A 25,912-nucleotide genomic window follows, 5' to 3' on the forward strand; every position below is an offset into this window, starting at 1 on the left:
AAATCAATAATTTGGTAAGTATGAAAAGGACTTCAGGCCCATATTTTTTTTTTCTTTTGTCATCATTGAATGTAGTATCATTGGAAACACAGAACACTATAGTCTATTAGCTATAATATCTGCCCTTTTGGGAATCCTAGATATTATTTCATATTATAGACTTTTTTCTCCTTTTAATCACAATGTCCTACCATCCTATGGATTAAATCCTATTGTCTCTCAACCAAATGTCTCTTGGTACATTTTAAGATGTTTTCCCAATGTGACTGTTGTCAGGCCTCTGAGCTGAAGCTCAGCCATTGTAACCCCTGTGACCTGAACATACAAGTCCAGATGGCCTGCAGGAGCCAAGAAGTCTGGGGTAACCTAAAACTACAAAAGAAGTGAAGAAGTGAAGCCTCCAGCTCCTGTCTTAACTGATTGACTAGCCTTATGGCATTCCATTACAACTTGTTCCTGCGCTGCCCCAACTGATCCATCGACCTCATGACATTCTTCTTCTGAACAATGAGTCTTATGATCTCCCCACCATGCACCTTGTGACCCCCTCCTCTGCTAACCATAGATAACCACCTTTAACTGTAACTTTCCACTGCTTACCCCAGTCCTATAAAACTCCCCCACCCCTATCTCCCTTTGCTGACTCTCTTTTCAGACTCAGCCCACTTGCACCCAAGTGAAATAAACAGCCTTGTTGCTCACACAAAGCCTGTTGGTGGACTCTCTTCACATGGACGCGTTTGATAATTGTCTTCCCAAAAAGCCACTCTGTTGAAGTCATTAAACATATAATCCTATTACTTACTAGGTTTATTTTCTTGTCAATGCCCTATGTGGTAAACTTATATCTACTACCTGACTATAACACTTTCATTATATTATTTAGTTTGCCAATAGTTTATTTAATGTATTTTTACATTATGAATGACACTTCAATGAATCATGATAATATTATACAAAAAGTACCAGCTACTAATATTTTGTAATCAGCCCAAAACGAAATAATAACCTGGTCATAATTATCCGTAAGTATTATAATATCTAATAGCAAAAATGCTTCCAAGTAGTTCTAACAGAGAAGGTATCTCTTCTATGAATCAATTTACAACAATTTTTAAGAGGTAATAATCCCAAATTTTAACAATTTTAGCAGCTTTGTTTTGGTGCCAATTTGAGCTGAAAATGGCACAAACCATTTTCCAACCTGTGAGTCATCCTTTATACTACTGGCTTTAAAATTCAAATATAAAACAAGCCATTAGCCTTATAACAAAGTTTTTAAATGTTAATTTTTCTTAATTGATTTCTCTAGACATTTTTCTTTGAGATAGAAATCAGATTATCTTACTGTTTTGGTAGCTCAATTTCTGTCATCATTACTAAGATGAGTAATTTTATATTTATCTCTCAAACCTTAGTTGTAGAAATATAACAGTTAATTAAGTGTAATTTATGAATGCAAAAATAAAGTTGCAATCTTATTTATTGGCAATTGTGATTAGTTAAAAATCTCATCAATGAATAAGGCATGGATCAAATTTTTCAGTGAAGAAATAAGCTCAGAAAATATATAAAACTTAAAGAATACTTTGTCAGAAGTGTTATGGAAAAGCCTAAATCCTGATAATAAGGTTAAGATTGAGAAAGTTCCTATTAAGAGATTAAGTAGGCCTGCTGTTGACTTTGTCTCACCCAGCTGTATCAATATTCCATCTGGATTGCTTAAGTGGTAAATTACAGTGCTATAGTAAAATAGCATAAAATAATAACCTTCAGTTTTTCCCTGGAGTATATTGACCTTTTTCCTAGGCTTTAAGCTTCTTTGAATCTTGTTAATGTTTAATTCATACAGCAAATGAATGAAAAGGTAGAGTTTTCAATTTGTAAAACATCAGTGAGCATTGCAAAATGAGAGGGAAACATGAGTTGGTTATTTTACCTGATTTTAATAATGAACTAAGTTAATTTAAGAGCAGCAACCATGGCTTTTTCCACTTGTGAGAAAGGAAGGCAAATCTCTTGCCAATTACGTTAGTCATGTCTTTTAATTCCTTGTTCATAAGTATCTGTGACCATAATCTCAAATTATTTTCTTTTCATAACAAATTCAAAAAACTAAGATATATTTGAATGCTAGCATGTTAGAAAAATATTTTAAATAATGACAATAACAAGAAGTATATAATTAACAGGTTGAATTGTGTCCACCAAAAGAGAATTGCTAGGCTTCAGAATATTCTAAGAAGACTAGACATAATAGCATGTTCCTGCTATTATGTTCATGGGGAAGAATGAAGACTGAATTTTGGGAAACAGTTTTGACTGTGATAAAAAATATTTATTTTTTAGTATTATTATCTGTCTCTCAAACATTATAAATACAGAGAATTTAAATAAATAGGTCTTTAAGAACTTGTTGTTTCTAAAACTAATTGTCCACTATGAAGTAGTATGAGCATGGCAACAGTCAGCCCCACACATGATGAAGTAGCTATGTGGGGCCCATGACCACTGGCTGCTGCTTAAGAAATGAGGGCAGGGACCAAGTATTTAATCAAGGGTTATTCTGGGCTGACTTTTTTGTGAGGTATATTATATGTACTGAATAATGAATTGCAGGAAAAAATCTGTGAAATAGAAAATGGCCTTCTTTAACAAATGATGACATTGAGAGTCTCTATGGCTCCTGTAATTTACCATAGCCTAGGAGGCAAAGTTCAAAGTTAAACCAATTTCTCTTTGTTCCACAACCATATTGTCCAAAACTTGACCTTAAATTAAAATATTGAATAATTAATTAAATTCTAAGTCGATTGCCCTAGTGTAATTACTGAGGATGATTTACAGGGCAAACTTAATTTACAGAAAGTCTACTTTGTTTCTCCTTTGTTCATTCCCATGGTTCATCCTAGTATTTAATACTGAGCTCTAAAATTGGAAAAAAAATTATTCCTTATAGTAAATTTACTAGCAAAAGCAATGACACCAGTTGCAGTTTCTTCTACCTTCTACTGGTTTATAGGTGAGAGATTTTCAGAATGTGGATTAAATAAAGCTGCACTCATTTTTAGGCATTTAGTTTAACTTCTTTATAACATCATTAGAGAAGAGTCATAGACATTACAGGAGAGCAACTCATTCCTGGAGCTCAGCCCTCCCATCCTTTGAAACTGAGACAAACATTCATTGGTCCCTGCATTCAAGGCTAGTTTCTTCAGAAATTAGAAAGCGAGTGTGAATGACGCTAAGAGGGCTGGTCTTTTTTTAGGCAACCAAAGGAGATAAGTTTTGACAGTATTATACATCATAGCAACGTGTTGTCAGATTCTCAGAGTAGTGCAAAATTATCACAGTTCTACTGTACAGTTAATAACTCCATGTCCATCTAGTCTTACCATCATTCACGTCCCAAAATGCCAACCTGTATTCCCTTTGTCTAATCCAGCAACCACCTGCAATCCTATGCTGTGCTACCCCTTTCTGATTAATCTCTGTTAGCTGTTTTTTGACTGTCCTTACTGTGCTCTCTGAAAACCCCTTATGTTCTCAACCTCTTGACTGAAAGTTCTTTTCTAAACTTGAGCATAATAGAAACTTGACTTCCTATCCACACACCCCATGACATCTCCCATGTCAGTGTTATTGTACAGTGTCCCTCTACGTAAGTGTGTTGACCCCTTAGCTCCAGTATTCTTCTCCCTTCTTAGTCCAGTGAGGATGTGGAACATTCTGTGGAACACTAAGTCAGGATTGAGAAATGTGCTTAAATATGCTAATGAGCAGCCATAGGAATCTCAGGGCTCTCTACATCTTTCATCTTTGCTTTTCTAAATAGTTCTGTAATATTCCACAGTTTGGGGGGCCAATTTCTTTTTCTGCCAGTCCAGCAAACATAAAACACAGCTAATCCATGTTTTTTTGTCATTTAAGAAATCAGTCAATACTGGAAGGGCTGTAATTTTCTAATTCTCAAGAAAGCAACATTGATTCAACTTGGGTGAAGGTTCTCCTCTGGTCTAATCACTATGACTGTAGTGAGGAAGACTATCATTTTGCACATCTAATTGTCTGGAACTATATGAACATATAAAGAGTGAGAAGGAAATCTCCATATGGTGGAGCTGGGCCGACATCTTTATAGCATCTCAGTACTTAGAGCACAGAGTACTTATTTAGATTTGGATCTCAATTTTTCACATGGTTTCACTATTTCTCAGGGGATAATTCTACTTTCTACTTTACTGATAAATGAAGCCTTCTCCTCTTCCACATAGAATCTATTTTCCATCTGTTGCCATGATATGGAAACAGCTCCACAACAAGCACAAAATTTGGATAGGTTGTAAATTGAGCTTATGAATTGAGCATTGTGCTGATATAAAATCTGATGAAAATTGCACTAAATTAAAGGAAATGCAGTAAAATGTCTCTAATGACTAAAAATCAAGCTACAAAATAAAATCCTAGTCTATTTAACATATTTAAATTTATTCTCTCCCTTTTCAAGGCTCAAATAGTGGCTTAAATATATGGGCTTATAATTCTTACTGTTTCCTAAATTCTACTTTGGCAGTAGAGTTCATCTCTTCTAACCTACATAGGACTCAGGCAATTCCCCTCCACCCTGCTCTGCACATCTTCAACTTTTTCTTCTACACGGGACCATCAGATTGACATAAAAATGTGTTATTTCCCCTACCTTAAAAAGCAAACAATTAAGAACAAACAAAGTCATAAATCACTTTTTAGCCCCACTTTCCACTCCAGGTACTACCCCATAGCAAAACCCTTTAAAACCATTGTATATAACAATTATTTTCAATGTTCTCCTCCCATTATCTCTGATACCCACCATGCTACTAGCAATGTTCTTAGCCAGGGTGTTAGTGCTCTCCATGCTGCTACTACTGATGCAAATTCTCAGCCCTCATCTCACTTGCCTATCAGCACCACTTGGTACAGGCTATCCATTCTGATCCTTCACTTAGCTTCCTTGATGCCTCACTCTGTAGGTCTTTTTCCTAAGCCAATGATGTTCCTCCTCAGCTTCTTTTGTGGATTCTACTTCATCCTCAAAGCTCATATTGTAGTATCACTGGCTCATTCCTCAGCCCTTACCTGTATCTACAGTCACTCCTTTGGTGATTTCATCCCATGTCATGGCTTTAAATACTTTCTATATAATAACTCCCAGATTTATGTTTCCATCCAAGATCTCTCCTACTAAATCAGATTCAGATATCCAAGATGTCTATGCAAAATCTCTACTTAAATATCTAATGGACAGCTCAACTATAATTTGTCCAAAACTAATCTCCTGAATTCTACTATGTCCAGACGAATCTGTTGCTTTTTAGGTTTCTGCCATCTCAGTTACTTCCAATTCTATTGCTGTAGACTAATAGCTTCATATATACACCTCATATGTAATATTTAACCAAATCTTGTTTGCTCTGCTTTGGGAACATTCAAATTCTGAGATTATTCACCACCTCCACTGCTTACAGCCTGATCTGACATCCTCAACATCTCTCGCTTGGATTACTGCAATTGCTTCCTAATCAATTTCCTGATTCCTCCCCTGCCTTCTACTGTATATTTTTAACTGAGCAGTAAGAGGAATCATTTTAGAAACAAAATTCAGATCATGACACTTTCCTGCCCAAAACTTTCCAGTGAGTTTACGACTCACTCAGAAAAAAACCCATAGTTATTTGCTAAGTGATCTGGCACCCTGCTCCCACTCTGACTTCATTTTCTCTTACTTTATCAGCATTTCTTATTCCTTGATGCTGTTTTATTTCTTCCCATATCAATTTTCAAGTGATACATTATGTATTTTTCTCTTAATTTTGATTATTTTTAGTTCTCTCTCCTCTAGTATATTAATTCCCTGAGGTCATCTACTGTTGTAAATTTTCCTTTTGGCTCTATCCCTAGCACTCAGAGTACTTGGCACATAACAAGTCTAAAAGTATTTGCTATATGATTTAAAAAAAAAAAAAAAAACATAAAATACCTCTCTCTATGAAAAGCCTGGGAATTCTGCTAGTTCCCTTCTGGGTTCCCTTTCCCTACACTTACTCACTACCTGAAACTTTGAATAAGACTCCATTCCCCTGAAAGTAATGAGTAAGAGGAGACCATTGTCCCTTCACCTTACTATGCTATCCCTTCGCTCTCTCCTTGGTTACCACCATGGAAAATCTAGGCGAAGAGGATCTGCAGTAATTTTAGAAAGAAATTGGAGGATAAGTGAAAGTAATTAATTTATTTATTAATTTGTTCAAAAACTATTTATTATCTTGAAATTCCTTGTGAGTCTCAAAGGAATTGCTACTAGGCATTTAGACCCTTTACCAGGAAACAGTCACCTTTGAGATCGACATGCAATCCGTCTTCTTTGCCCTCAGGTGTTCGCTCCCTCCAAACCATTTTTATTAAGCTTCCCTTCAAATCATCACAGCTCCCCAACCAATTTATTTCTCAATGATTCCAATCCCCTACCACCACCACCTTCTGAAATTCCATATAGAAAATCCTAAAATATCTTTAAACCTGAAGTAGCATCCTCTCAAGGACTCAGTGAGCCATTTTGTAAAGTCATTGCAGTCCTAATCTTATAGTATGTGTCTTTTTATTAGAAAAGGAGGGTTGAGAGTAGCATGGAGTAGGTGAACTCTTCTTGGTTAGATTTCCTTTACAGTATTTTTACTAGAGTAATTGTTAGGCAATAGATAATATTCTACTGTTGCACTTTTTTTTTTTTTTTGAGATGGAGTTTCGTTCTTGTTGCCCAGGCTGGAATGCAATGGCACAATCTCAGCTCACTGCAACCTCCGCCTCCTGGGTTCAAGTGATTCTCCTGCCTCAGCCTCCCTAGTAGCTTACAGGCACAAGCCACCATGCCCAGATAATTTTTTGTATTTTTAGTAAAGACGGGATTTCACCATATTAACCAGGCTGCATCAGGTGATCCTCCCAAATTGCTGGGATTATAGGCGCGAGCCACCATGCCCGGCCCTGTTGCACCTATTAAATTAAATATATTTACATCTTTACAAAGATAATTTGTTTTCAGGGAGACAAAAATCTAAATTGTGAAATAATTATTTACCAATTAAAATGTTTCTTTGTTTTCTTGAACTATCACAAAATCAGCATGCGCATGTGTTGTAACTATTCCAACAGGATACGTTCTTAAAGAACTTGACAAAATAATGCAAAACTATATTTATAGGAATCATATGTAGATAAAGCTAAAATTCTTATTATGAAAAAGAAAGAATTGTCGTTACTACCTAATTACAAATGTATTTCAATAAAATAAGAATAAAAACAGTGTGGCACTAGTGTGAAAAAGAACATATGTTTTGACTCACAATTAATAGCCCAAAAAAGAAACTCTCATATATCAGACAATTTAGTGTAATCCATATGGAATTTCAAAAACATGAGAATTGTATATACAATAAATGGTCCTGAAATAATTAATTGCATACTAGTAAAAAATAGTTTTCAAATTCATGCATGAAAAAATTTTCAGATATAAAAGAAAAGAGAAAAATTATTTTGAAAAATTATCAGAAATGTTGGCTGAAGGATCTGCTAAACATGCCACAAAACACAGGAAAAAATCACCATTTTAAGTACAGTATCATAATGAGCAACACATTTTAGAAAATAAGCAGTGTTGTATATGATATATACATATCTAACTAAGCAATGTTGTATATGATATATACATATACGTTAATGGGAAATATTCATTTCTAAATATGAAGACTGATTTGTCTTTGTATATAAACAAAAAAGCCTAAGGCTAGAAAACTACTGGTAGGAATTTTACTCTCACAAGTATTTTTGCTTTATTTTATTTTTCCACCGGCCCTAAGTTAAAAGGGCACAGAATGAATCTTGGCAACTTCAAATGCTCTGTCTCATGTTCCTGAGATGCCATCTGGCACAGGACTCGACTGCAGACAGCGCTTAATGACCATCCTGGCTGACAGCTATTACGGATGCGTCACTGCTACTGTTGCACGATCTGTGAGTAATTCTAACTAGAAGGATGACAGTCACAAATCTCAACAGAGTGTTAGGTTATTTTCCATTCCAAAAGCCTTTTAAGAATGTGATATTTAGCAAGAGTAAGCAGACTGCTTAACAAAGGTGGAACATGTCCCCATACATAATGAAATAGTCAATAAAAAGCAAAGGCACAATGCAGACAGCACAGTTTTGTTCTGAGCAGCCCTGCTGCAGGACATCTTTGTTGGAAGGTAAGAACAATTCATTTGCTCATAATCCAAATCCAGAAGCCAGCATTGCTTTGAACTTCAAACAGAATGAAGACATGTGTCATCTCAGACAAGAACATGTCTAATACATACTTCTTACACAAACTAAGACTTAAATGTGGGGAAAAAGTAGAAAAGAAACCAAAAGAAAGCTGAAATGAAAATGAGAAATGTAGAGCACCAAATGAGATGTGAGAAACAAAGAAAGTATTCTTGGTTGTTAATTTTTACTAAAGTTACCACTCATGACACTACACTAACAGTTCTGGCGTGTAAGAGAACTTATTGATGGCCTATTCCACCACAAACTTAGAAATCTCATTCAAAGGAAATCATTAAAGTCTCACCACATCAAAAGGAATATTTTATGTTTTGGGGCACTTCACTTCTACAGAAAAAAGTCTACTTTGTTTTTGGTTTTAAGAAACTAACTCACCTATATAAATTAATCATTTTTATTTGTAGAACTTTGCCTTCAGCTAAAATATTGGCAGGTAACAAAAGGAAATAATGACCTTTAGTCCCTATTTTCTATCTATATATTGCACTACAAAGTTACATTTAAATATTTGTGGGGAAAGCATCAAAATAATACACTGCAATTGTGTGTAAAGAACTGATTTAGTCTGCATAAAATAAATGGCATGCTTTCATATATAAATGATATGATGGATCACTATTTATTCTTTCAGGGAGAGCTTTCTATATCCCCTGCATGTGCCAGATCCTGGACCTGCTAAGATGGGGAAATGACATCCACTCTTGCCTCAAGGAACATGTTGTCAGGAGATATGTAATCTGATGTTTTCCAATAACATGAACTAGATAGATGTATTCAGTCACCAATCTTCTCTGGTCTCTACCACATTTTTACCAGTGTTGTGACTTTGTTAGAGAGATGACTGGCAAAGCTATAACAATGGTTAAAAGATGGGATAAGGCAAGAGAAGTTGAATATTCTGTGATCAATAGAAGAAATTATGTTTAGGCATATATGATATCCCTACACTCACTTTCAACCACATTAATGTTCTGGTACTTTCTAAACAAAGGCACATGAAAAGAAGGAAAGGTCTCTTACAGATGGAGGTCTAAAGTTAGCTCATCTTGCAGGAAGCAGTAATCCAAACCATCATGTAATTTAGAAGCAGTGTCAGATGCTAAAAATTCACATGTATGCAACAGTCTTTGGTCACCTTGGAAAATTACTTTTATTTTCCATCTTTACTGAGGAATAATTGACGAATTAAAATGGTATATATGCAAGGTGCGCAACCTGCTGATTTCATATACACATTATGAAATGATTACCACAATGAAGCTAATTAACATATTCATCACCCCACATAGTTTACTTGTGTGTGTGTGTGTAGTGAGAATGCTCAAGATTCACTCTTAGCAAATTTCAAGTATACAATCCAACATTATTAGCTGTAGTCGTCATGCTGTACATAGATGCACAGAACGTATTCATTTTATACCTGAAATGATATGGTTTGGATCTGTGTCTCCACCCAAATGTCACGTCGAATTGTAGTCCCCAGTGTTGGAATAGGACTTGGTGGGAGGTGATTGGATCATGTGGATGGTTTCTAATGGCTTAGCACCATCCCCCTAGTGCTGTTCTCATGATAGAGTTCTCAGGAGATCTGGGTGTTTAAAACTGTGTGCTACCGCCTCACCCCTTTCCCCTCCTGCCATGTGAGTCTTGCCTGTTTCCCCTTCACCTTCTGCAGTGATTAAAAGCTTCCTGATGCCTCCCCAGAAGCTGAGCAGATGCCAGCATTATGCTTCCTGTACAGCGTGCAGAACAGTAAATTAACTAAACCTCTTTTCTTTATAAATTACCCAGTTTCAGGTATTTCTTTATAGCAGTGTGACGAGGGACTAATAGATGAAAGTTTGTAACCTTTGACCCACATTTCTCCACTTTCCTTTCTCCCTTTGGCCCCTGGCAGCCACCATTCTATTCTCTGTTTCTATGATTTTGACTATTTCATATTACACACATAAGTGAGATTATACAGTAATTGTCTTTCTGCATCTGGCTTATTTCATTTAGCATAATGTCTTCCAGCTTTGCTCATGTTGTCACAAATGGCAGGATTTCTTTCTTATTTATACTTAAATAATATTTTATTATATACTACATTGTTTTTATCCATTCATCTATTTACGGACATTTTGATGGACCACTTAGGTTGTTTTGCTAGCTTAGCTATTGAAAATAAAGCTGCTATTTAAAAACTTGGAGACACAAATAAATGAAAAGATATTCTATGTTCGTGTATTATAAGAATTAATACTGTTAAAATGCCCACACTGCCTAAAGCATTCTACATATTCATTGCAATCCATATCAAAATTCCATGGTATTTTTCACCAAAATAGACAAAAATTACAAAAATTTGTGTGGGCTCACAAAAGTCCCCAAATAGCTAAAGCAATTCTGAATAAAAAGAAAAAAGCTGGAGACATAATGCTATCTGATTTCAAATTATATTACATACCTATAATAATCAAAACAGTATGATACTGACATAGAAGCAGACACCTAGGCCAATAAAAGAGGATAAAGAGCCTAGAAACAAGCCCACACATATATAGTCACCAAATCTTTGAAAATGGCACCAAGAATATACAGTGGGAAAATAAGAATACCATTCAATGAATGGTATTAAGAAATGTAAATATCCACATGCAAAAGAATGAAATTGGATGCTTATTTTATGCCATACACAAAAATTGACTCAAGATGAATTAAAAATCTAATCATAAGGCCTGAAACTCTAAAACTTCTAAAAGAAAACATAGAAAGAAAGCTGTTTGACGTTGTTCTTGGCAATGATTTTTTTGCATAAGACACCAAAAATACAGATGAGAAAAGCAAAAATAAACACGAGACTACAACAAACTAAAAATCTTGTGTCCAAAAAAAATCAACAAAATGAAAAAGCAATTTATGGAATGGGAGAAAACATTTGCAAACCATACATCTCATAAGGCGTTAATATTCAAAATATATAAAAACTCATACAACTAAATAGCAAAAAAAAAATTACTCAATTTTAAAAATGAGATTTGAATAGATACTGTTCCCAAAGCCATCAGAAAAACATCCAGTAGACATTTAAAAATGTGTTCAACATCACTAATCATCGGTGAATTGCAAATGAAAACCACAATGAGGTATCACCTTATACATGTTGGAATAAATATTTTAAAAAGACAAGAAACAACAAGTGTTGGCAAAGGTGTAGAAAAAAGGGAATCTTTGTACACTATTGATGAGAATGTAAACTGGTGCAGTCATTATGAAAAATAGTACAGAGATTTTTCAAAATATGAAAAATAGAACTACCATATGATTCCTCAATTCTATTTCTATGTATATACCCAAAGGAAATGTCCATACTGAGCAATTATTGAATGTTAACATGGCTTACATGAAATTAGAAAGTGAGTTCGGAAGTGGAGATGCCCTTTTATCTTCAAAGGAACTCTTTCTTCCTAACCTCAAGCAATATTTTGTAAGCTCCTGGAAGACAGATATGCAACAGTCAAAACATGTCAAGAAATAATAATTACTAAATGATAAGTGTAACCTTCAGAAATAAACAAATTCTATATCTTGCAAAGTCAAACTGTGTGAGAATATTTAATGTATACTAACATATACATCATTTCACATACTTACATTTTATGGTGAGAATGTTTATGTGTATATTTTTAAGCAATTTTCTAATATCCATTATTATTAAATGTACTTATCTCTACTGTGCATTTGTTTACTCTTATCTTTATATTTTCAGATTTATCTATTATTCATGTTTATATACATATATGTGTGTATGTAAATCCATGTTTAATTTTATATTTTGAATGTCAAATAAATAGTAAGAATTATCATCATTTTGTCAATGGGTATAAAATTTAGGGCTATAATATAGCCATTCCTTTTATAAAAATTTGTACTAAAATATTATGGAAACATCTTAAACACATTATAGGTAATTTCAGTTTCTCAAATAATGTATTCTAAATGTAATATACTTTTAAATAATAGTGTCCATTGTCTGCACTCCTGTTTATTAATTCTGGTTGTTTAATTTGGGTTATAAAAATACGGAGTGTCTTTACAGAACTCTATACAACAGCCTTCTAACTCTTTAGTTTGCCATGTGTTTCTCCCATGTCAGAATTTCCTTAGAACCCCTAAAGCGATATTTTTATAATACAAAACTGATTGCCATTTATGTTTAAAATAAAACAAAAATTAAAAACTCTTTATATTTTGAACATTGACTAAAGTCTGCATTCCTTAATAGGATATACAAGATTCTCAGTATTCTTGTATCTTAACTCCAACACATCATTTTAAATTTTCCATTAATCTTTCAATTATGCCTCACATCCCAGCTACATTAAATGCTTCAGTTCACCAAGTGCATTTCATTATAAGAAATATTTATTGGACATCTTTTTTTTAATAAAGCAATTTCAATAATCATTTATGCATGTTCTCTCCTTTGTTTAGAATAGTCTTTTCCACCAGTCATTGGCTGGGAAATCCCTTTTGATTTTCATTACCCAGTCCCATACTCCACTATTAGAAAAATTTTGCTCAGCTCCCTCCTCGGAAATTTCAGAACATTTCCTCCTGCTTACTTGATGATAATTGTTTATTTACATATCTATATCCTGTGGGATGAAATGAGTCTTCTCAGTTATAACTGAGTTATACGAGTTATAATTCATGGTTTTGTTATTGATTTGAGGTTGAACTGAGGGAAAAAAACAATTCTTGTATATTGAGGTTTTGGTCTTCCCTGAAAGTGGAGGAATTCATGGTATTCATCAGTTGAAGAAATAGCATGTACCTCAGGATGTACAACTAAACTAAGAAGGAAATCTCTAAGTAAACTTGGGAGAGAGAGAACTACAAGCTCTCATTCTCTCGATAATCATTTTACAAATCAAAGATGTCTAGCAGATTGCCCGTGCCTGAGATCTTGTGTAGTGGTTACTTCCATGCAGACAATGGACAGGAGCTGAGAAGAAAAGCAACAACGTTCCTCAAAGTAGGGCTGGAAGAGAACAAACCCTAATGGTAATTGGATTAATATGGGATTCTCAAGCTCAGAGTAAAAAATTATGTAACATTAGAAATATATACCTTTTTAAACAACTTTTTTGGGCATTAACTACATACAATAAAATATATGCCCACTTTGTCCAGGTTCAGTAGGTTCTGCCTATAATGCCACAACTTTGGGAGGCTGAGGCAAGAGGATCACTTGAGTCTAGGAGTTCAAGATCAGACTGGGCAACACAGTGAGATCCTACCTCTATAAAAAACTTTTAAAAATAGCCAAGCATGGTGGCTCACATCTATGGTCCCAGCAACTCAGGAGGATGAGGTGGGAGGATCACTTGAGCCAAAGAGGTTGAGGCCTCAGTGAGCCACGATGGTGACACTGCACTCCAGTCTGGGAGAGAGTGAGACCCTGTCTCAAACAAGCAAAGAAAAAAAAAAAAGAATCACCCATTTTAAGTGTACAGTTTAATGATTTTAGTAACAGAATCATACAACCATTACCAGAATCCAGTTTTAGCATTGTATCACCCTAAAAATATCTTTTCTGGCCATTTGTGGCCAATTCCTTCTCCCATCCTAAGTGCCAGGCAAACTCTGACCTGTTCTTTTTGTAGAGATTTGCCTTTTCTGAGTATTTCATATAAATGAAATTATAAAAATATGTGGTTTCCTCTTTCTGGTTTCTTTCACTTAGCATAATGTTTTTACATTCATATTGCAGCATGTATCAGAAGTTTATTCTTTTCGTCATTGCTATATAGTACTCCATTGTATGATAGATCACATTTTGTTTATACATTTAGGTGTTTGGATTGTTTCCAGTATGGGGCTACTATAAATAATGCTATTGTGAAAATTCATGCATATGTCACTGTATGGAAATATTCTAATATACATTATTATGTAAAATAATACATTATTATATACTTAAAATTATGGGTAGATTCCTAGGAGTGGAATTACTTGTTGTATAATAAGCTTATATTTAACTTTTATGAAACAAAAAAATTTTTTTCCAAAATAGCTGTGACTTTTTAAATTTTTATCAGCAACACGTGAGACTTCCTGTTTCCCCATGTCTTCAACAACACTATCTTATTGACTATTTCAATTTTAGTGGGTGAAGTAGAATTTTACAGGAGTATTAATTTATGTTTCCCTTATTGCTAATGTTCAGCATTTTTCATGTGCTCATTATTCATTCTTATGTCTTTCTTGGTGAAAATTCATAAAAATACTTTGCCCATTTTTAATTTGGGTTATCTTATTATTGAGGTACAAAGATTCTTTATATAATATCCTGGATAAAAGCCCCTTATAAGATGCATAATTTGAAAATATTTTCTCTCACTCTGGAACTGATCTTTTCATTTTTTAATGGTACTATTGAAGTACAAATGTTTTTACATTTTATGAAGTCCAATTTATTGATTTTTTTTGTTATAGATGATGCTAAAATATATTTGCCTAATTCAAGGTCACAATAATTTTCTGCTACGGTTTCTTCTAAATATTCTGTAGTTTTAGCTCCTACATTTAGACTATGACTTTTTCTGGGTTAATTTCATGTAGGACAGCATGTAAGAGGCTATATCCAGCTTTGTGCCAATGGATATCCAATTACTTCATCACCATTTGTTGAAAAACCTATCAGTGATTGAAAATGAATGCATCATAAATATAAGAATTTCTTTCAGAACACTTAATTCTTTCATTGATCTATATCAGTGGTTCTCCATTGGGAGCTGTTTTTCTCCACAAAGGATATTTCTCAATATCTGATATGGTTTGAATGTTTGTTCCCTCCAAATCTCATCTTGAAATGTGATTCCCATTGTTGGACATGAGGCCTGGTGGGAGGTGATTGAATCATCGGAGTGGGTCTCTCGTGAATGCTTTAGCCTCATCCTCTTGATGATAAGTGAATTCTCATTCAGTTACTTCTATACTTTCTTATAGAAGTATATCTATTAAAACAGTCTGGGATCTTTCTTCTCTCTCGGTCCTGCTTTTGCCATGTGATAAGCTGACTCCTCTGAATGTGCCAGCATGAATGCAAGCTTCCTGAGGCCATCACTAGGAGCCAATGACATGCTGGCACTCTGCCTGTATGGCCTGCAAAGCCAGGAGACAAGCTAAACCTCTTTACTTTATAAATGACCCAGTCACTGGTATTTCTTTATAGCAACACAAAAACAGCCTACCACAGTATCTGAAGATTTTTTTTTATTGTCATTACTTGGGAGTGAAGGGTAGTACCAAAGATGTTGCTAAAAATCCTGCAAAGTACCACTTCTCCAAAAAAAGAATTATATACCACTGAATAAATATGTATATTTAATAATATGTATATTGTATTATCCAACTGTAAAATATGCATAATCTAGTGTCAGTACACACTGTGTTGATTCCCATATCTTGTAATAAGTTTTGAAACTAGGATATAATGTCTCTCAGTTTTGTTACTATTTTCAAAATTGTTTTAGTCATTCTGGGTTTTTCTCATTTGCATATAAAGTGTAGAGTCAGTTTACTTCTCACAAAGAAAACAAAAGCCTATTGGGATTTTGATTAGTGTTGCATCAGATCATTTTTGAGAGAACTGCCATCTTAATAATATTGGATCTTTCAATCCATGAATATAGAATGTCTCTCCTGTTAATTACATTTCCATTAATTTTTCTCAGAAATGCTTTTGTCATTTTCATTAAGTTTTTCATTTATATTGCTAAATATGTTTTTATTTCATTTTTTGATTCTATAGAAAATGAAATTGTTTTCATAATCTTGTTTACAGATGTTCATTGTCACTACATAAACAGACAGTTATGTATTGCTTAACCACAGAGATATATTCTAAGAAATGTGTTTGTAGGCAATTTCATCACGGTGCAAACATCACAGAGTATACTTAAATGAATCTATATGATTTGGCCTACTTCTTACCTAGGCTATATAGTATAGTGTATTGCTCCTGGACTACAAACCTGTACAGCCTGCTATTGTGCTGAATGCTGTCAACGATTATAACACAATAGTAAGTATTTATATATCTAACCATATCTAAAAATAGAAAAGATACAGTGAAAATGCAACATAAAAAATGGTACACCTGTGTAGGCTACTTACTGTGAATGAAGCTTGCAGGACTGCAAGTTGCTCTGGGTGAGTCAGTGAGTGAGTACTGAGTCAGTGTGAAGGCCCAGGACATTACTGCACACTGCTGTAGATTTTACAAACACTTCAACTGTCTTGTAATAATACTTAGCTTAAAACACAAACACATTGTGCAGCTGAAAAAATATTTTCTTTACATCTTTATTACATAAACATTTTTCTATTTTCAATGTTTTAACTTTTTAAATTTTTTTGTTAAAAATTAAGACACCAGCATATACATTAGTTTAGGCCTATACAGGGTAAAGATCATCAATATCACTGTCCCCTTGTCCCACTGGAAAGTCTTCAAGGGCAATAACACGCATGGAGCTGTCCACTCCTATAATAATAATGCCTTCTTCAGGAATACTTCCCGAAGGACCTGACTGAGTTGGTCTTACAGTTAAGGGGTTTTTTTTTTAATAAGTAGATGTTCACTCTAAAATGACGATAAAAAGTATAGTAAACACTATGTGTGTTAGCCTGCTTTATGCCACTAATAAAGACATACCCAAGACTTGACAATTTACAAAAGAAAGAGATTTAATAGACTTATAGTGCCACATGGCTGGGGAGGCCTCACAATCATGGCAGAGGAGCAAGTGACATCTTACATGGATGGCAGCAGGCAAAGAGAGAGAGGGGGCTTGTGCAGGGAAACTCCCATTACTAAAACCACCAGATCTCACGAGACTTATTCACTATCATGAGAACAGCATGGGAAAGACCCACCTGCATGATTCAATTATCTTCCCCTGGGACCCTCCTTCCTACAATACGTGGGAATTATGAGAGCTACAAGATGAGATTCTGGTGGGGACACAGAGCCAAACCATATCACTATGTGGTAGGAAATTTCAGTTGCATTATAATTTTGTGAGACCACCATCATATATGTGATCCATCATTGACCAAAAACATCATTATGTAGTGCATGATTGTATAAATAAGTTTTATATATGAATCTTGTATTTTGAAAATTTGTTGAACATATTTATTAGACCCAGTAGTACCTTTTCTGTATTTCTTAGGACTTTATATATACGAGATCATGTTGATTGTAAATTAAGACAATTTTATTTTCTTTTCAAACTGGACATCTCTTTCTTTCAACGTCATTGCATTTTATTTTTTGTGTAAAAGCTTTATTGAAATATAATTCACATACCATCATATACATCCTACTAAAGCATACATTTCAGTGCTTTTTGGCATATTCACAGAGCTGTGCAACCATCATCACTATCAAATTCCAGAACAGTTTTGTCACCCCAAGAAGAAACCCCATGCCTATTAAGTCACTTCTCATTTTCTCTCCCCTCAGCCCCTGGAAACCACTAATCTTCTTCCTGTCTCCATTCATTTGCCTCTTCTGGTATTTCATATAAATTTAATCACATAGTATGTGACCAATTCTGTCTGGCTTCTTTCAGTTAGCAAAATATTTTCAAGGTTTTTGCACGTCATAACATATATCAGGAAACCAATGACTGAAGAACATTACATATATCTGTTTATTCATTCATCAGTTGGTAAGCATTTGAGTTACTTGTTTATTATACATAATACAGTTATGCATATTTGTGTACACATTTTTGTGTGGACATATGTTTTCCATTTTACTGGGTATTTACCCAGGAGTAGAATTGCTGCATTACATGGTAATTTGGGGTTTAAATTTTTTAGGAATTGGCAAACTGTTTTAAAAGTGACTGCACCATTTTGCATTCTTACTATTAGTGTATTAGTATTCTAGCTTCTCCACATTCTTTCTGACACTTGTTACCGTCCGTGTTGTTTTCATTATGGCCATTCTTGTGTATGTGAAGTGACATCTCACTGTGGTTCTGATTTGCATTTTCATAATGACTTATGACATTTAACATCTTTTAATGCCCTTATTGGTCATTTGCAGAATTTCTTTGAATACATGTCTATTTAAATCCTTTTCCCCTTTTTTGGCGGGGGGGAAGGGGACAGAGTCTCATTCTGTCGCCCAGGCTAGAGTGCAGTGGTGTGATCTTGGCTTACTGCAACCTCCGCCTTCCAGATTCAAGTGATTCTCCTGCCTCAGCCTCCCGAGTAGCTGGGACTACAGGCATGTGCCACCACACCTGGATAATTTTTTTTTATTTTTAGTAGAGACGGGGTTTCACAGTGTTAGCCAGGATGATGTCAATCTCCCAACCTCCTGATCTTCCCACCACAGCCTCCCAAAATGCCGGGATTACAGGCGTTGAGCCACCACACCTGGCCCCCATTTTTAAAATTAGGTTATTGGTCTTTTTTATTACTGAGGCATGTCTTAGCTTAGTCTGTCATAACAAAATGCCACAAACAAGGTGGCTTACACAACAGAAATTTATTTCTTACAGTTCTAAAGATTGAAAAGTCCAAGATCCTGGTCCTAGCATGGTCAGGTTTTGGTGCAGGCTCTCTTTCTGACTTGTAAATAGCCACCTTCTTTTTGTATCCTCACCTGTTAACAGAAATAGCAAACACCCTTGTGTCTCTTCTTATAAGTGATTTAATAACATCATGAGATTTTCACTCTTATGGCCAAATCTAACCCTCATTAATTCTGTATAGGCCCTATCTCCAAATATATTCACATTGCATGCTAAGGCCTCAAAATATGAATTTTAGGGGGATGAAAATATTTAATTCCTAATGAGGTATGAGTTCTTAGTATACTCTGAATACAAGTCACATATCACATATATAATTTGTAAATATTTTCTCCCATTCTGCATATGGCCATATGTCCAGTGGAATTCATTAAAGCACAAAGGTTTTTAATTGTCATTAAGTGCAATTCAACTTTTTTTGTACTTTGTGCTTTTGTCATTATACCTAAGAAAATACTGCCCAATAACCTAAATTCTGGAAGATATACTCCTATACTGTCTTCTAATAGTTTTACATACTTTTCTTACATGTATGTGTATGATTTAAGTTAATTTTATATTATATGAGTTACTTTTTCAGTTTACTTTTATATATGATGTGAGATGTAGTACAATTTTACTTTTTTGCAGGTAGATAGCCAATTGTTACAACTCCATTTGTTGAAATGATTATTCTTTCTCATCTGATGAATCTTGACACTCTTGTCAAAAAATGATTTACCATGGAGGCAAGGTAAGGGTTGAGTCATGGACTCTGAATTCTATTTCATTGATCTATATGTATATTCCTATGCCAATAATATGTGATCTTGTCTATTATGGCTTAGTTTAGAAATCAAAAGTATAAACTCTTCAAATTTGTTCTTTTTTTTCAAGATTCTCTGATTATTCTGGATCATAGCATTTTCATATGAATTGTAATACCAGTATGTCAATTTCTGTAACAAAGTGATTTGGGATTTTGATAAGAATTGCACTGAATAGGTAAATCAAGTTGATGAGTATTGCCATCTTGACGTTATTAAGTCTTCTGATGTATGAACACCAAGATGTGTTTCTATTAATTTAGAAATTCATTAATTTCTTAAAGATGTTTTGTAGTCCACAGATGAAAGTCTTGCTCTTCTTATGTTAAATGACTATTTTATTTTTGATGCTACTATAAATGGAATTATATTCTTAATTTACTCTCAGATTGTTTTTTGCCAGTATATAGAAATAAAATTTATTTTCGTATATTGATCCTATATCCTGTAACCTGATAAACTCATTTATTAGTTCTGATAGGTTTTTTAGTGAATTTTCAAAGATTTTATATATGCAAGACCATATCTCTATGAATAGAGACTGTTTTATTTCTTGAAATCTGGATGCTTTTTGTTGATTGTTCTGGTATAATTGTTCTAGCTAGAACCTCCGATAAAATGTTGAATATAATTAACAAGAAGAGACATCGTTGTCTTGTTTCTGATCTGAAGCAGAAAATTTTAAGTGTCTCACTATTCAGTATGGTGTTAGCTGTATGCTTTATATAAATATCTCATCAATTTAGATAATTTTGCCTTCTTGGTTTATTGAGTACTATTATGAAAAATACTGGATTTTGTCAAATGCTTTCTCCACATCACTTGAGATTATTATATGCAGTTTCTGTGAAGCTGAAAATGTCTTAATTTCTCCTTCTTTTATGGAACATAGTTATGTAGATATATAATTCTTTTTTTACAATAGATTGGTTTTAACATTTTTAGTATGTCATTCCAATGCTTTCTGGTTTTCATAGCTTCTGATCAGAAGTTAATGTTCATCTTATTGAAGACTTTCATCCCCGATGAGTTGTTTCTCTCTTGCTGCTTTTAAGATCTTCTGTTTTTGAATTTGACAGTCTGATTATAATATGTTTAAATTTAGATTTGCTTAAATCCATAGTACCTGAAGTTTTGTTGTTGTTGTTGTTGTTGTTAACTCGTAGGTTAATATTTTTCTTCCATTAGGAAGCTATTTGTCATTATTTATTCAAATATTATTTCTACATTTTTATCTTTCTTCTCTCCTTCTGAGAGTCACATGATATATGTGTTAGCACAGTGATGATGTCCTTGTGGGACTCTGAGGTTCTCTATTTTTCTTCATTCATTATTATTTTCATTTCTCAGACTGGATAATTTTGATTAGCCTCTACTTAAATTCATAGTTTCTTTCTCCTGCCTACTCACATATGCTTTTGCATCACTCAAGTAAAATTTTTAATTTCAATTATTTAACATTTTTACTTCAAAATTTCAATGTAGTTCTTTGTTTCAAATGATATTTACCTTTTTTATTATTGTTTATGTAATAAGACACCATTCTCATATAATCCTTTATTTATTTATTCTATTTATTTATTTAAGACAGTGTCTTGGTGTGTCACCCAGGTTGGAGTGCAGGGGTGTGATCATAGCTCACTGAAGCCTCACCTTTGCCAGGCTCATGTGATCACCACAGCCTTCCAAGTAGCTGGAACTACAGGCATATGCCACCGTGCCCAGATAATTTTCATACTTTTTTTGAGAGTTGGAGTTTTGCCATGATTTCCCAGGCTGGTCTCAAATACCTGGGCTCAAGTGATCCACACATCTCAGCTTCTCAAAGTGCTAGGAGTACATGTATGAGTCATTATGCCCAGCCAATCCTTTAGTTCTTTACACATGGTTTTCTTTAGTTGTTTGAACATATTTACAGTAGTTCATTTAAAGTCTTTGTCTAGTAAATCTAGTGTCAATACTCCTCTGGTACAGTTCTGTTAATCTTCCCTCCCACACACTACATGGCCATACATTCTGGTTTCTTTGCATGTCTTGAAAACCTTTGAAACTGAACACTTCTGTAACTTAATCTGATAACTCAGTATTAGACCACCCAGCCAGGGGTTGCCATTGTTGCTATTTGTTGTTGCCATTTGATGTTTGTTTAACTGTTTTATTACTCTTCTGGACTAATTCTGCATAATTTGTATATTTTTAACTTTTCAAAAATTTTCAATTGTTATGTAAACACAATTATTGTACTTATTTGTGGAGTACATGTGATATTTTGATACAAGCATACAATGTGTAATGACCAAATCAGGGTAATTGGGGTATCCATCACCTCAAGTATTGATTATTTCTTCGTGTTAGAAACATTTCAATTTCATTCCTACAATTATTTTGAAATATACAACAAGTTATTGTTAACTATATATTCTGTGTGTAGCTTCTGACATCTCTGCTTGGTTTGCCTGATGGTCGAACAGAGATTTTCTCACATGCCTTAAACAAGTAAGTCTATGAATCTTTGCTAAGTAGCTCTATGTTAATGTTGAGACATACCTCCAATGCTTGGTTAGGCAATTTAAACTTTACCTTTTCCTTCACTGCCTGTTTTCATGGTTATTGTGATTGTTAAACTGTTGGTTTTTGAAGCTATCATGAAGTGTAGAAGAGAAGGTGGGAATGTGGCAAATTAAACCACCACAAAATGTACTCTTATCTAGATTCAGCATTTTTATCAGAAATAAATACTGTTCAAATGGTTGCACGACTTTTTTTAATTTCCAGAATTCTGAAAAACATTGACTTTGATTTTTTTTTTTTTTTTTGGCAAACATTTTTGTTGCTTTTATGGAGGAGTGGATTTTCAGAGATTCTTTCTCCACCCTTCAATAAGGGGCTTCTTTCCTTATTTCTTAAGGTAAAAAGTTAGATTACTTGCTTAATATCTTTCTTTTTTCTATTATAGGTGTTTATAGCTATAAATCTCCTTTTTAGCAGTGTTTTAATGGTTTCTTATAAATTGAGATATGCTGTGACTTTATTTCATTCACTTCAAAATATTTTCCACTTTTTCTTTTTGTTTGTTCTTTCATCCATATGCTATTAACAAGTGTACTGCTTAATTTCAAATATTTGTGGATTTCCCAAATGTTCTTTTGTTGTTTTTTTTCTAATTCTGATATAATCAGAGAATATGCTTTGCATGATTTCAAATTTTTAAATATATTTAGACCTATTTCATGGTATAATGTATGCTCTATCTTGAGAAATGTTTCATGTGCACTTGACATAAATACATATTATGATTTTTAGGTGTAGTGTTCTATAAATATCAGTTCTATCAATTGCAAGTATCTCATATCCTTGCTAATTTTTGTCTTGTTTTTCTATTAATTATTAAAAATAGGTTATTGAAATCTATAACTATCAGAGTTAAATTCTCTATTTCTCCCTTTAATTATGTCAGTTTTTGCTTTATGTATTTAGAGTCTCTATTGTTCAGTATGTTTTTTATATATATATATATGTACACACATACATTCCCAATAATAACTGACCTTTTAATCAGTATAAAATATTTTTCTCTTTCTCTAGTAATAGCTTTTTCTTAATGTCTATATTTTATTATATTTGCATGCACTCCCAGATCACTTATGTTTACTGTTACATAGTGTATATCTTTGTCTATCTTTTTTGATATGGTTTGAATATTTGTTTCTTCCAAATCTCATGTTGAAATGTGATTCCCAATGTTGGAGGTGGGACCAGGTGGGAGATGTTTGGATAATGGGGGTGAATTTCTCATAAATAGTTTAGCACTATCCCGTTGGTGATAACTGAATTTTCTCTCAGCTACTTGACACAAGGTCTGGCTGTTTAAAAGAGTCTGGGACCTCCGCCTTCTCCCTCTCTTGCTCCCACTCTCACCATGTAATTTGGTGCTCCCCTTTGCCTTCCACCGTGGTTGTAAGCTCTCTGAGGCCTCACCAGAAGCAGATGCCAGAACTATGCTTTCTTTAAAGCCTGCAGAGCCATGAGCCAAATAAAACCTTTCTTTATAAATTACCCAGTCAGGTATTTATAGCAACACAATAATGGACTTTTACTTTCAACCAGTTTGTGTCTTTCAAACTAAAATGTATCTCTTGAATACGGTATGCACATGGATCTTATTTTGGCTTAAGTCCAGCCTCATATTCTCTGCCTTTTAATTAATTATATTCAATGTAATTTTTAATATGATTTGCTATACATTTGCAAAAGTACTATTTGTCTTCCATATATCTCATATCTATTTGTTCCTCTTTTCCTTCTTTACTATTGTAATTTGTATTAAATAGATATCTTCTAGTGTTCCATTTTAATTTTCTTCTGGTTTGTGTGTATGTGTATGTATAGAAAACTATGTATATATACATAAATATGCTGATATGCATATATGATATTGACATATCAGTATGCATATATTTATATCAAACCACATAAAAAATAAAGGTAGTCTGTAATCACATAGACAAATATAAATGACTGCATAAATATATTTATATCTTTTCTTAAGTGATTTAAAATAAAATTATATGAAATGAAATTTTAAAAACTGATTTGATAATATATCATAGGAATAAAATCATAGGATTTTATCCTAGGTATAAATATCATAGGAATAAAATTATATATCATAGGAATAAAATTAGAGCAATAGAAGCTATTTTGTTTTGGATTTTTGTTGTTGCTGTTATCGTTTGTTTTGCTATCTCAGTTTCTATTTTTTAACAAAGATCCTGGACATGAGGTTTCTCAAGGCTTCTCCAAATCAAGTCAGTGCCCTGTAACATCAACATCCTTCATTTTCTTGGCCTGCCTTGTCCTGGTATAACTACTGCTCTGAAGGAAATGAGTGGTGGGTAGGAGTAGTCGTGGGCTAAATTGCAGTAGATTTAACTGTGTTTTACCTGAGATTCATTATCTTTTTAAAAATAAATGATTCTTAATTATTTGTAGACTTGTGATGAATTTCAAGACTTCTATCATGGTCATCTTTAACAATTTTGTTTAGTTTTATCGTTTTTGGTGGGAGGAAGAGGATTCACTGAGCCCAGCTCCACCAAACTAGAAGTCTTCCTCAGGAATATGTGATGGATATTAGAATAGGACATTAAATTTAGGACATTGAACTAAATATTTGTGTGTAATTCATCATGTTTATTTCTAAGTAATTCTCCATTCATATTTAGAAAGGACTTCGTAATACCTCAATTTTGTCTCAACTATAAAGACAGACCAAGTGAGGGGCCTTTTGTACCTACTTAATTTAGAGCTGCATTCCGGAAATATTTTGTGAGGGTCTTAGGTTAGCACTAGCAGTAATAGAACTGTAAGAAACACAAGGAGAGATAAAATCTAAGAGATGGAATTGGAGTCACTGACTTGGAGCCTTTACCTACCCTGAAATTCTACTTTCCTGTTTGTTTGTTTGTTTGCTTGCTTGCTTCCTTGGTTGCCTGTTTAACTCCTTACTAATCACCACTGACTGAGAAGTTTTCTAAATTTCTAAACCACCAATTGAGAAATTTTGGCTTCATTTTCCTAGGGTGGTAGAAATTCATTGTCATTCTTACTCACTTATTGGTTTCTCTAGGTCTGTTGTATTAAATCTACTGAGGTTTAATCACTATATTGTTCTCCCCATTTTCATAGTGCCTGGTATATAGTGCCCTCTCAAGAAAAGATTTTTAAATCAATAAGTGAGTACATTAGTAATAAATCTCCAACCTGAACATGTAATATACTCTTCACTATATAAACACACTCTCAAAGGCTAATGAGGTAGATACCAGAACAATGGTGTACCACAGAGGGCTTTTTTACGTTAATTAATTAATTTGGTTACTGGTTTGACTTTCTATGTCTCATTTCTTATTTGGCAGAGTGTAGGTTTTCTTTTTTTTTAAAGTTGATGTTAGGAAATTTTCTCTTAAGAGTGGAACTAATTTACACGACTTTGGAAATACTATTGTCAAACTTTTATGAGGAGTTTATTCTACATGAAGCAAACTTAGAGTGGCTGTTTGACTGTTTAGAAGTTCTTCCCTGATCTTATATTTTTGTCTGAATATTTGAGATTGCCGAAGTAATGCTATTTTTTAGTGA

The 25,912-nt window shown here is 33.8% G+C and overlaps 1 long non-coding RNA gene across 1 annotated transcript in view; it reads right to left on the minus strand.

The window, feature by feature from the left end:
- Positions 1 to 18,664: 18,664 nt before the first annotated feature.
- The window catches only part of LOC103883198, a 30,552-nt gene continuing 23,304 nt past the window's right edge, over positions 18,665 to 25,912 (minus strand). Inside the window, exon 4 of the long non-coding RNA XR_002521160.2 lies at positions 18,665 to 19,036. This is a non-coding gene — a long non-coding RNA (uncharacterized LOC103883198). The remainder of the gene's footprint in view (positions 19,037 to 25,912) is intronic.

The sequence above is a fragment of the Papio anubis genome, chromosome 4 (assembly GCF_008728515.1).
Source record: "Papio anubis isolate 15944 chromosome 4, Panubis1.0, whole genome shotgun sequence".
NCBI lineage: Eukaryota > Metazoa > Chordata > Mammalia > Primates > Cercopithecidae > Papio > Papio anubis.